We start from the raw sequence: 13,297 nt of genomic DNA on the forward strand, positions 1-13,297 counted from the left end.
TACAGCACGATTTGAAAACCGCAGCACTGTAGGTGGTGCGTGACTCCAACCCTGAGGACACACATTGAACTTCTTGAAGCTGTAGTGTGGAGCCCCAACCGGTGTGGGCCATGGACTTGGGAATGTTCTTGGGCTCAGAGGGGGTCATGTTCACTAAAACTTACACTTTATTTATTTATTGTGTGTGTGTGTGCATGCGCGCAAGTGTACATTTTATTTAGTGTGTGTGCATGTGTACATTTTATTTATTGTGTGCATATGTACTTGTGCACAAATGTAGAGGCCAGAGCACAATTTGCAGAGTCAGCCCTCGATCTTGCCGTGTGAATTCCAAGGACTGACCTGGTTACAGGTTCTTTCCCTGTCTAAGACATCTCATTGGTCCCAGAGGAGTCTTCTTAACCTTAATAACCAATGATTTACTGGTTCTTCTTGCCACATGCTGGACTAGGGCTGTCCATCTATTTCAACAACGCTTCAGCCAGTCTCTATAGGGTAGTTCTCACTCCCTTGTGCACAGTGACCTTGTTCTTACAGCCCACGCAGCTTCCCTTAAGTTCTCCTCTGGCCTGATTTCATCCAATGTCCTCTGTCCACAAGGCCTTGGAGGTCCTCTCTCCATTGCCCCATCTTCAGACTGCTACAGGGGAGTGCTAACATTCAAGCCAGCAAGCCCAGGTCATGATATACAAATTGAGGTTGAAACTTGCCCATTCTTGTCCATTCATAAGGGTGGATACACTCACTGACATGTTCAAACTTCAGTTTGGGCCCCAAATGGCATTCACCAGGTGGCATTGTTTTATCTGTATTTGATACGAGCTGTGGAAATTTTCTTAGGACATTGCTGCCCCTCGCCCCCATATGCCCCAGAGCTGCCATGTCCAGTGTCTTCTTCTCCACCTTACTCTTTGCAGCAGTCTCTCGCTGAACCTGGAACTCAATGCCCCAGCGACCCTCCTGTCTCTGCCTCCCTCCCCCAGTTCTGTATACAGACATATTCTGCTGGACACAGCCTCTTCCCAGGGGCAGCGAGCACTTCACTGGCTGGGCCATCCCCCTAGCCCACCCCTGGCTTCTTGAAGCCACACTTGAGTGGGCGCCCTTAGTCCTGATGGGGAGACCCGCTCGGGGTGTGAAGCAGTTTCAGTGTCAATCTCTTTGACTGCTGGGATGGATGTGCTGCCAAAAGGCCAGCGACGGTCTTGACTAGGGTTTTTTTTTAAATTATGAAGAAATACACACACACACACACACACACACACACACACACATAAAAAAACAAAAAACAAAAAAACAAAAACTAAAGCCGTTTCCTGGCTCTTCCAGCTACTCTGACTAGTCTTGAGTGTTTTTTAAAATTTATTATTCCTTCATTTGGGGAACAAATTAAAGTTGTGTGTTTATTTCTGTAGCACTGACAAACAGAGAAAGCCTCCTGAAAGGATGGCTCTGTTTCCTGTTGTGGACATTTGCCAACAACCACACAAGAAAGAAAATGTTCTTAAAAGCATGGCAGTGTGTGAGAGGTTTGCCCAGACTGTTACTTTAAATTCCATTTATCTTTTAAATTCACTCAAATTATGACACATAGTACCCTGTAAAGTCACTTAGATAAAGGGTGTTCACACAGACACAGCCTCTCCTGTTACAGAAAGAACACAATTCCAACAAAAGCCCGTCACAAACACTGCTCCAAGGGTGGAGAAACCTTGTGCTGTTCCCACCCAGTGTCCTTTTGGGTCTTTCTGGGGACAGCTGTAGTGCATCTGAGAGGCCCTTCCTGAGGATGTCCTAGGGGTAGCTTCAGTCAGTGGCTGAGTCCAACATTTTTACTTCTGGTGTTTTTCAGCAGCCCTGGTCTCCCACAACTCTGATGAACTCTCCCCTCCCAGGTGAGGGAACAAAGCCAGAGAAAGAGAACCGAGAAATGCGTGTTTATGAGTTTCCTATTGTGGCATAACACAGGCGACATGCTCAGGAATGTGGAGTTCTGAAGGCAAGAAGCCTGAAGTCAGAGGGGGTCCACCCCCACCCCAGTTCAGCTTGTAGATGAACCACCCAATCTTTGTCTCCATGGAGAACCTGTTTCTCTGGCTCCTCCCTGCCCCTCCTCTTCCTTCCCCCTCCTCTCTCCTATTCTTCTCTTGATATTGAATTCAGATCCCACCATAATCAAGAATGATTCAATCTTGACATCTCTAACAATCGCACCGACACCGACTCTTGCAAACCAGTTCCATCACGTTGTTTCCTACGTGGTGCTTAGCACCATGTAATCAGCACAGGTCAGGGGTAACCTAGAAAACTCAAATAAAGAAGGCAAGAAACACTTTGGTAACAAAGTACGAACAGATGCAACTGACACTATTATAGTCCAGGCTTGTGTCTGTAGAGGCTCCAGGATGTTGGGCAAGAGCCTCTCCTTTGCAGAGATGCTGGCCCCCCTTTCAGCTGTGAAGGTCATCTCCTCACTGGGTCTCCAGTGTGCACAGGCGCATGCCAGAGAGGGCACAGGGGGGCATCCACCTTCTTGCAGATCAAACTAAACATCTTTCTAGCCCCAGCTGCGATTTCCACACTTGAGTTTAGAATGTATCCTTCTTCCTGTGGGAAGTCTGAAAGTCAGCTTATTGTGTCATGTTTGGCTTGGCTGGAGAAAGAGAGAAAGTTGGCAATGCTCAGGAAAGCCACCTTTCATTTCTGAGCGTTTCGACAGTCTTCTTGGTGTTCTGGATTTGGGACACTTTTCCTTTGTATATCCCAATGTTGTATTTAAGCCTCTGGTTTTCAATGTGTCCACTGGGCTCTCTGTCCTAGGAGCAGCCCACACTGTAGACCAAGGAGAAGAAGAAGATGATGGGTGGAGACGAAAGGCTTTGAAAATTCCACCCCAGCCCCACTCCAGGAAACCTGTACGGCATCTAATTGTGGTGGATAAAGCCAATCTTATTACCCCACACTTCTACATGTGAGGGCTGGGCAAAGGAAGAGCGTTGCCGTGGAAACACAGATCAGGTTCCCAGTGGAAAAGTTGTACACATTTTTCTCTGTGAATATCAATTTATCTAAAATGCCAGTTCTGTGAGAGTGCTGGGGGCTTGTCACTGTGCTCACAGCTGTGTCCTTAGCCCCTTGCCCAGGTGTGGCCTGATGAGGCACTCATTACGTTTCTGATGATGAATGAAAATGAAGATGAGTCAGCTTCTTAGAGGCGCTCAGATTTCTAGCAGCATCCTCGTTTCTGATTCATCCCCAGTAGCCAGAGACATGAGCAGACCAGCACTTCCGTTTCTTCGCTAATCACTGCCTAATGAGCTAAAATAACGAACACCACCAAGGGGATCCTGCCCCTGTGGCTCTGTGCTTCTTCCAGCCTCAGGCTTAGAAGGACCCACGAACACTAGCTTGACCTGCTTGGTAAATTCAGGCATTTTGGCATCATTTTTCCTTTATTTTTTGTAGTGTATATTGATTGTATAAAATATTAGGTTCATTATGACATTTTCATTTTTGTATATGTTCTTGTTTTCCCTACTGGAGAGCTTCCCCACAAGCGTGTACACACACACACACACACACACACACACACACACACACACAGAGAGAGAGAGAGAGAGAGAGAGAGAGAGAGAGAGAGAAACGCGCACACACACACACACACATACAGATACACAGGCACAGACACACAGACAGACACACAGACAGACACACAGACACACAGATATACACAGAGAGACACAGACAGGCAGGCAGGCACGCGCGTGCAACACACACACACACACACACACACACACACACACACACACACACACTGCCTAAGAAAGCTTGGTTTGGTCTGTGCCACCCGCTCAGCACCTACAGAAACAAACAAGGTCTCGGGTAGCCACCTAGTGGTGTTTCTTCATCTTTGCAGGACCGTCCCCTCCTAAGGGAGCTGTTGGAGGGAATGGCAAGAACACCACTTCCTCAGGCAGGGAAAAGGAGGGTGAGCTTAGGGTGTGGTCAGGTCTGAGGTCTTCCTAGAAGTCTGTGCCAAAGCTTCTCAGAGTAAGAATGGATGACCCAGAATCACCAGGAGGAAGTGATGTCACAGCTTTCTTTTCAGAGCTGCCCTTAACATCAAGGGGATTGGTGGGGTAGGAGAGCAGGAGTAAGTTTTCCAGGAAAAGTCAGGATTTGGGAGATTTATTTGGGAAACCTCCTTGCTTCAGTTCTGATCTCTTCACCCAAGTCCCTGTGTAGAACAATGAGAGCACCTTACAGGAAGGCTGAGAGAAAGAGGAAGGCAGGAATCTGTTAGAACTGGCTGCAGTGGCCTGGACCAGGCACCCCGCAGGCTCACAGGACCCCCAGAGCATCCGAAGGGGGACTGGGCATATACTCTAAACTGACTACTGCTGGGTGTAGTTTTAAGATGAGACTGAGACATTCAAGAAAGAAGTTTCGTGTAGAGCTCCATGTAACAGAGCATGCATGTGTGTGAAAGATCAGCTGTGCCATGAGTTGGAAAGCCTACACCCCACGTACAACGTCATGAGTTGAGCTACTGAAATATTTTTCTGCGTTCTATCTCGTTTTCCTTCCTTAGAAGTGTACTATCTTCTAATACGCTCTCTCTGCTTCTACTCCTACCCACCTGTCTCTGTCCCACTTCACCTCCTGTTCCAAGCCCCAGCACCTGGAGCCCCCCTAGAGGAGCCCTTCTAGGGGGATTCTGACTTCTGCTGATACCATGTGAGCATGAACTGGGATGATTGTGTTACTGGGGAAGTTAGAGTTCCCTTTCTGGTTCTTACTCTGGCTAATAAAATAATTTTAAAGCAGGTTTATAAGAAAACTTAAGGATAATTTTTTTTTGTCAGAGTTTGATAGAAAAATAATAGGACAAGTGTGGTGGTGTGAATGAAAATGCCCCCATAGACTCACAGGGAGCGGCACTGTTAGGAGGTGTGGCCTTGATGGAGGAAGTGTGTCACTGAGGGGGCGGGCTTAGAGGTCTCCTATGCTCAAGCTACACCCAGTATGTCACAGAGTTCACTTCTGCTGCCTGTGGATCATGATGTAGGACTCTCAGCTACCATGTCTGCCTGCATGTCGCCATGCTTCCTGCCATGAGGATAATGGACTAAACCTCTGAACTGCAAGCCAGCCCCAATTAAATGTTTTCCTTTATAAGAGTTGCCGTGAAGCCAGGCGGTGGTGGCGCATGCCTTTAGTCCCAGCACTCAGGAGGCAGAGGCAGGCAGATCTCTGTGAGTTTGAAGCCAACCTGGTCTACAGAGCAAGATCCAGGACAAGCACCAAAACTACACAGAGAAACCCTGTCTCAAAATACAAACAAACAAGCCTTGCCATGGCCATGGTGTCTCTTCACAGCAATAAAACCCTAGCTAAGACAATAGGCAAGCTGCAAACCTTGGCAGCTTCCCAGAGGAGGAAGATGGAGAAGAAGAAAGGAAGCCACATGGCAGAAGCAGGGAGGGTAGCTTTAAAGAGTGGGGAGTCCCAGCCCACCAGGGAAGGCATACCTAGGCTTTGGTTAGGATCCAAAAGGAAGAGACAGAAAGAAGGAGAGGCTGTCTCTTCTGAGTTAGGGTCCACAGAGCTGCCCAGTGAGAGCCATGCCAATGACTGCACCCGGGGTGGGGCTCTGGGAAGGAAAAGTACATTATCTCGTTAAAGCAGTAACATTCCTTCCATCTCAGTGTGTGGCTTTAAATGCATTAGCCTTCCTAAGAGGTGGTCTCTTGACCAGGTGATCCACAGCCCTGGTTGAATGAACCCTTTTAAAGAATTATGACGTGTCCGTATTTATTTTGTATGTGTGCAAGCCTGTGCTTGCACAAGTGCAAACAGAGGTCAGAGGACAACTTGTGCATCTGGCTTTTTGCTCCTGCCATGTACGCTCAGGGTTGAACTCGGGTTGTCAGTCCTGGTGGCAAGGCCCTTAGACTGCTGGCCAAGTCTCCATCCCCCAACTGAGCCATAAGGGAGCAGATAATGGTTTATGATGTTATAACCTCATCGACAGATCAGAATGCATTGTTGCTAACCTCCACCAGAGGTAGTTTCTGTCCTTCTCACTGGTGGGAAACAGCTTGTCCTTAATGGGCCTGAACAGAGTCGAGTATCCACCCTCCATAGCCTCCCAGACTACTGCAGTGCCTCCCCCAAGGGTCTCAACGTACTTAGGAGATGGGCTGGAGTTGGGGGATAGCAGAGCCCATGGGAACCTCGAGATCCAATGCCGATCACCTGAGGGATCAGTCTGTTGTTCGGCTTTCTATGGCTCCATGTTGGAATGCCAAAATGTTGTTGGTTGTTTTTGCTCTTTTGGGGGGCCCACCACCCAACTCCCAAATAAATCACACATGGAGGCTTATTCTTAATTATAGATGCCTGGCGTTAACTTGGCTTTCTTCTTTCTTTTTAAAATTTATTTTATTAAATCTTCTGTTCATTTTACATACAGACCACAGATCCCCCTCTCCTCCCTCCTCCCACCCCCTACCCTTTCCCCCAACCCCCCTCCCATTCCCACCTCCTCTAAGGCATGGTCTCCATGGGGAGTCAGCAGAGCCTGGTACATTCAGCTGAGGCAGGTTCAAGCCCCTCCTCCCTGCATCAAGGTTGCACAAGGTGTCCCACCATAGGTACTGGGCTCCAAAAAGACTTGGCTTACTTCTTGCCAGCTTTTCTTAAATTATCCGTCTACCTTTTGCCTCTGGACTTTCCTTTTCTTTCTTTCTTTCTTTCTTTCTTTCTTTCTTTCTTTCTTTCTTTCTTTCTTTCTTTCTTTCTTTCTTTCTTTCCTTCTTTTTTTTCCAAGACAGAATTTCTCTGTGTAGCTTTAGAACCTGTCCTGGAACTCACTCTGTAGACTACCCTGGCCTCAAACTCACAGAGATCCTCTTGCCTCTGCCTCCTGAGTGCTGGGATTAAAGGTGTGAGCCACTGTACTTGGTTCAGGCTTAGATCTTTTTTTTTTTTTTTTTTTTTTTGGTTTTTCGAGACAGGTTTCTCTGTGTAGCTTTGCGCCTTTTCCTGGAACTCGCTTTGGAGACCAGGCTGGCCTCGAACTCACAGAGATCCGCCTGGCTCTGCCTCCCGAGTGCTGGGATTAAAGGCGTGCGCCACCACCGCCCGGCCAGGCTTAGATCTTGATGCCCAGGTTTTCCAAGTCCATCTGTCCTTGCCCATGTTCTCGATGCCAGCAGCACAGGGACAGAGAGGTGCAGCTCCACACTGTCACCCACAGAGGCTCAAGGAGTCCCTACGATCTTTCAGGGACTTTGATTCAGGTAAAGTTAGTTCTTGACTTTGCTACAGAAAAGACCTTCAGGGTGAGCTGGTGTGAAGCAGAGCTGGGCTCCTTACACACATTTGTGTGTGAGTACAATGTCAAGAAAGGAAGGCGTCTGGGAAGGAGGCAAGCACACCCCGAGTGTGGGTGGTGGGGGTGCAGCAGGGCACGGGTGGACAGGGAAAGGGACGGCGAGGGGGGGAAATGTCCCAGGGATAAATGTGCAGAGAAGGTGGGAGGCCCCGGGGTCTTCTCACCAGAGCGCCCTCCCATCCTGTTAGATGTCAGCCTACCTCCCAAAGCCTTTGTTTCTTTCACTCTCGCCACGGCTCAGTCTCCTGTCCTCCTGGTGGTTTGGTTTGTCTTCCCTACAGCCGATTCTTTATCTTCCTAACCAATGAGCTCTCTCAACACCAGAACCCCAGCACATAGGGGTAGGTCTTCCAAAGAGAAGTTCGGGTCAGTGTCTTCAGGGTAGCCATGCAGCCTGGCTTGGTGGCTCCTGAAGTCACACTGGAAGGGCTGATAAAGAAGGTAAATGAAGTCACAGGATGGTTCCTAGACATGGGGTAAAACTACAGCCGAAAAGGTAAAACCCTGGGTCACAGGTTACGGGGCAAGTTAAGGTTTTTTTTTTTTTTTTTTTTTTAATTAACTGTAAACAAATTTAGTCTTATATACGAGACCGCCAGGAGGTTATCTGGGAAAGGAGTAAGGCTGTCCTGGGAAGCCATCCAGCTTAGGCCTTACGCGTGGTTCACTGATATTTAACACAAGGCATCTCTATATGGAAGGAACATGGCTGTGTGTTAGCAATGCTCACAGCAAATGTGAATTGTGCTGGAATTCTTGACTCCTGCTTCCCACAGCCCCTCAGTTTTCAGTTTTCCATCTCTCTATCCTGCTTCACGTCTCTCCGTTTCTTCGGAGCCTTGTATATCGCTCCTTTTTGTGGCCATAGACATTCCTTGACTATTTCCCTGTAAGGCTGGCTCTGTCGTCAGTGCCGGCTGTGGCTGCTCCTGTCCCTGCCGCAGGTGCTTACCGGAGCTGGGCCTCTTCTGGGCGCACTCTGAGAGGAGAGACACATGTGTCCTCTGCTATTGAGCCCTTGTGATGTTCAAATGTGCCTGGCTGTGGTCATAGCCAATTTCATCCTGGCTGAGGATGTGCCTGCCCCACAGACAGACAGACAGCCTCAGGCGGCGGTACTTACCACTCTTGCCATTGTATCTGCTTTTTAAAATGTGGTTTTACCCCAGTAAGCCAACTTGATGCCCAAGAGCAGCACACACAGTTTGCAAACCACTGTCTTCCTAGTAGTAAGTTTATTGGGTTCAGGAGGGTGGGTGGGGGGACTACCAAAAATCTGGAGACAGACATACACTTGTTTGTTCTTCCTCAAAACGCGCAGCTTTGGGAATAAAAGGAAGTCTTGTCTTTCAAGCTGTTGTCTCTACTATGTGTCTAAAATAAATCCATTCAGACATTCAGCAGATTTTCCTCTCTCCTCAGCCTTGGTACTCCCTGGCGGGCACAATGTGTATGGAGTATCACGGAAGGCTGGAGCAGTGGGTTGAGACCAAAGAAAGAAAACTCACACACCCGTGGTTGCACACGCCCGTGGTTGCACACACTGTACATTCTCATGGTAGTTCTGATGGCGAATTGTGAGTAAAGTGAGTGATGACAAGATCTTTCCAGCTCAGAGAGAGCTCAATAGCCTTTGAAGGGCCCAGCTGCTGGCCACCAGTTTGAAGAAGTGATGGTGTTCTTGAGCAGGCCAGCAGCTGGGCCTGTGGAAGCCCCCTGCTGCTCTCAGAGACCCCAACCCTGGCTCCCCTGCCCTAGAACTCACAGCCACCACAATCTGTTCCCTTACCCAGGGGGCACTAGGAGACCCTCCCAGTTCCTAGCAACTGACAGATGCTCACAGAAAATGGAAATCCCACAGGACACAGACCCAGAGAGAGAGAGAGAGAGAGAGAGAGAGAGAGAGAGAGAGAGAGAGAGAGAGAGAGGAGAGATTACATGAGGTCAGTGTTCTTTTTCATTTGGTTGAGTCCATCAGCAAATCTTTCAGTGAGGACACACAGGACATTAATCTGGGTGCTCCTGGGGCTGTGGTGGTGAACAAAACACATAAAATTCCTGCGCACCCAAGGGCTGGTTTCAGAGGTAATCTGCATTTTCTACACTTTTAAAAGGCATACTATGCTGGATAGTTTTATGTCAACTTGACACAAACTAAAGTCATTTGAGAGGAGGGAACCTCAATTGAGAAAATGCCTCCATAAGATCAGGCTGAGGGCAAGCCTGTAGGGCATTTTCTTGATTAGCAATTGATGCAGGAGGACCCAGTCCACTGTGGGTGGTGCCTTTCCTAGGCTTGTAGTCCTGGGTTCTACAGGAAAGCAGGCTGAGCAAGCCATGGGGAGCAAGCCAGTAAGCAGCTCCCCTCCATGGCCTCTGCATCAGCTCCTGTCTCCAGGTTCCTTCCCTGCTTGAGTTCCTGTCCTGACTTCCTTCAATGACGGACCACACAAGGTGGAAGTGTAAGCCAAATAAACCCTTTCCTCCCAACTTGCTTTTTGGTCAAGGTGCTTCATCACAGCAATAGAAACTCTAATTAAGACACCTGCTTTCCAGAGAAAAAGGTTGTTTTCTTTGCCTGGCAGTGTATTGAATTCTTTCCCCTCTCCCACAGCAGAGCCAGAGCTCTGTAGGACAACACTTGTTATGATGATGTCTAAAGAAGTAGGAGCCGATGGCCCCAGGAGTCAGCTCAGCAGGTACATGCTCTAGCCGTGCAAGCCTGATGCCCTGAGTTTGATTTCCAGAACCCATGTAGAAAAGCTAGATTAGATGCAGTGGCATGTGTCTGTGAGCCTGGAGCTTCTACAGCAAGACGGAGGTGGAGCCAGGAGAATCACCTGGAAGCTCTTGGGCTGGTTAGCCTAAAGTACACAGTGCAACAGAAACTAGAGGGGCCTGTGTGGACTCGGTGGAGCGGGGACTGTCTCCTGAGGTTTGTCCTCTGACTGCCACGCCTGAACTGCGATACCTCTGCACCCAAATCCTCCCCCTCTCCCCCTCCCTCTCCCTCTCCATCTCTCCCCCTCCTCTCCCTCCCCCTCTCCCTCTCCCTCCCTCTCCCTCCCTCTCCCTCCCTCTCCCTCTCTCTCACACACACACTCCAAAACACAATTTAAAGTTGCCTTAAGGCTGGGATGCGGGGGCTAGAGAGATGGCTCAGTGGTTAAGAGCACTTGTCGTTCTTCCAGAGGACCTGAGTTCAATTCCCAGCACCCACACGGTGGCTCAGAAACAGCTGTCACTCCAGGTCCAGGGAGATTCAATGCCCTCTTCTTACCTTGCTGGGCAATGGGCATTCACATGGTTCGCAGACATACATGCAGGTAGAACATCTGTACACATAGGAACAAATGAATCTAAAAGAAAAAATTTAAAAAGACTTGGAGGTAGCCAAGAAAAAAAAAATCTCAGTTAGTACTAACACACACACACACACACACAGAGAGAGAGAGAGAGAGAGAGAGAGAGAGAGAGGTATGACTTTACTGTATGTAGAAGACAGCTAGCTTTAAAGTTTATATACACAGAAAACTATGAACAGTAATACTAGGTATTATAGTTTTGATTTTTTTTTTTTTTTTTTTTTTTGGTTGAGACAGGGTTTTTCTGTGTAATCACCCTGGCGATCCTGGAACTCACTCTGTAGATGAGGCTGGCCTCAGATTTGCAGAGATCCGCCTGCCTGAGTACTGGGATTAAAGGTGTATGCTGCTACCACCCAGCTATGGTTTAGACCTTGTGTCCCCCAAGGTCCCTAGTCTGCAGCAGGGGCTGAATGGAGTTTTGTCACAGAGTGTGCCCTTGAAAGGGATCCTTGGGTCCCCAGTCTCTTCCTTTTACTGACTTTGCTTGGCAGCCACCATGGGGCGTGGGTAAAAAGCTTGTGGTCATGGTGTTAATCACAGCTAGATAGAAAGGAGGACAGTGGGCACTCCATGACATTCTGCCCCGAGCCCCAAAGGCTCGTGTCCACTTCATAGTGTGAAATGCACCCCGTCCATTGTCAGGACTCCGGCAGTCCCAGCTGTCTCAGAATTACTCAAAAGCCTAAGCCAGCTCTTCTGAGAGACTTAAGGTAAAGTGCCATCTGTGAACCCATATGTGGTGCTGTGAATGAGAATGTCCCTCATAGGCTCATGTATCTGAAAGCTTAGTCACTTGTGGGAGCCTGTTCTGGGGTTCCTCGTGGCTTTACCCAGCAGGTCCGAATAGAGGACGATCAGGACCACGGGCCTGAGTGCAGGTGTCTGAGATGGTCTGCACTTGGCTGTGCTGGGGGAAGAGGTCTTTTGCTCCACCCCTTGGCGTCTCTATAAAAACCCTGGACCAGAGACAGTCGGGGCCCATTGGAATAGGTTCCAGGCCCTCTCGAGGCTATCCTTTATTTTCTATCTGTTTATCTCCGCAAGATTCTCCGCTATAAATCCTTCTATCTAATATTTCCTGCTGCTCGCACTCAAGAAAACTCTGGGAAGCTGTGGGGGTGGTGGGTAAATGCCCCACAGTCACTAGGGAGTGGAACTACTTGAAAGGGCTAGAGGTGTGGCCTTGTTGAGAGGAAGTGTGTCAGTAGGGGTGGGCTTTAAGGTTTCAAAAGTCCATGGCAGGCCTAGGCTCTGTCTCTCGGCCTACAGATCGGGATGTAGCTTCCAGCTACTGTATCTGCACCTGCATGCACACCATCATGCTCCCACCATGATAATGGGCTAAGCCTCTGGAACTGTAAGCCAGTCCTAATTACATGCTTTCTTCCTAAGTGTTACCTTGGTCATGGTGTCTCTTCACAGCAATAGAACGCTGACTAAGACACCCTATAAAAACCAAAGAACAAGTTACACACCTTGAACGTGCAGCGATGGGACAGCCACAGACAAAACATTTTTATCCCCAAAGGGAGAAACGGTGGGTAGAACGGAGGTTTCAGACCAAAGCTGGCAGGGCAGGTGTGAGATCCTATAGCCCCCTGTATGGCATCCAGGGCACATGGTGCCAGGGTCAAAGGCTCTTGCCAGCTGTGCCCACATGACCTCTCTCTTCAGCTAGCTCCAATTGCTGCCTACAGCCTCCTTTGGTGGCTTCACACTCTACCATCTCTGTGGAGTCCAGCTCCCCTTTTGAAGGGCTCTTAGGTGAAGGAGAGAGGAATGAGGAAATACCAGATAGAGAGACCTGGAAGATGAGAAGAAAGACAGAAACACAGGATAGCTTCGGGAGGGCCTGGGTCAATACCCACCAGCCTCGTCCTTAACTGAAAAGGGCTTTTTATACTATGCCAAGGGAAGAGGCGATCAAAGCACAATGTATAACCAAGTGTAGACCCTTCCAAACACCTGGTAAACACGCCCGTGACCAAATCATCTCCTTATGCAGCCCTGCTGGGTAAAGCAAGCCCAGGTTCTCTGACCCTGAGTAAGTTCTTACTAGGAAGCCTCTGTGGGCTCCCACACATCTCTAATTGCTGAGGTCTCTCTTGCATCATTGGCGTCAGAGTCAGGGCTTCCCGCATTGACCTCACAAAGGCTTCTGGCAAGGACCTCTGCCTGCCGCATGCCTGGCTTTCTAGGCGTTCCATTGAGATCTCAGTGGGAGCCTCCATGATTCCTTTTCTTTAATACTCTCTAGGCCTGGAAAACCAGCACCACATGGACCGTTCCAGTGTCTGTTGTCAGCATGAACTGTACAGCTGAGGCCACTTGAACCTCAGCTGTCTGGGTGTCTGGATATCTCATGTCTCCTCCCCTTCTCCCTCCCCTTCTTCTTCTCCCTCTCTTCTTCCTTCTTTCTTCTTCCTTCCTTCCTCCCTCCCTCCCTCCCTCCCTCCCTCCCTCCCTCCCTCCCCCTTCCCTCCCTCCCTTCCCTCACTTTTTTTCTTTTTTGAGATAGAGTCAAATACTA

Source organism: Peromyscus leucopus, chromosome 15 (assembly GCF_004664715.2).
Source record: "Peromyscus leucopus breed LL Stock chromosome 15, UCI_PerLeu_2.1, whole genome shotgun sequence".
Lineage (NCBI taxonomy): Eukaryota > Metazoa > Chordata > Mammalia > Rodentia > Cricetidae > Peromyscus > Peromyscus leucopus.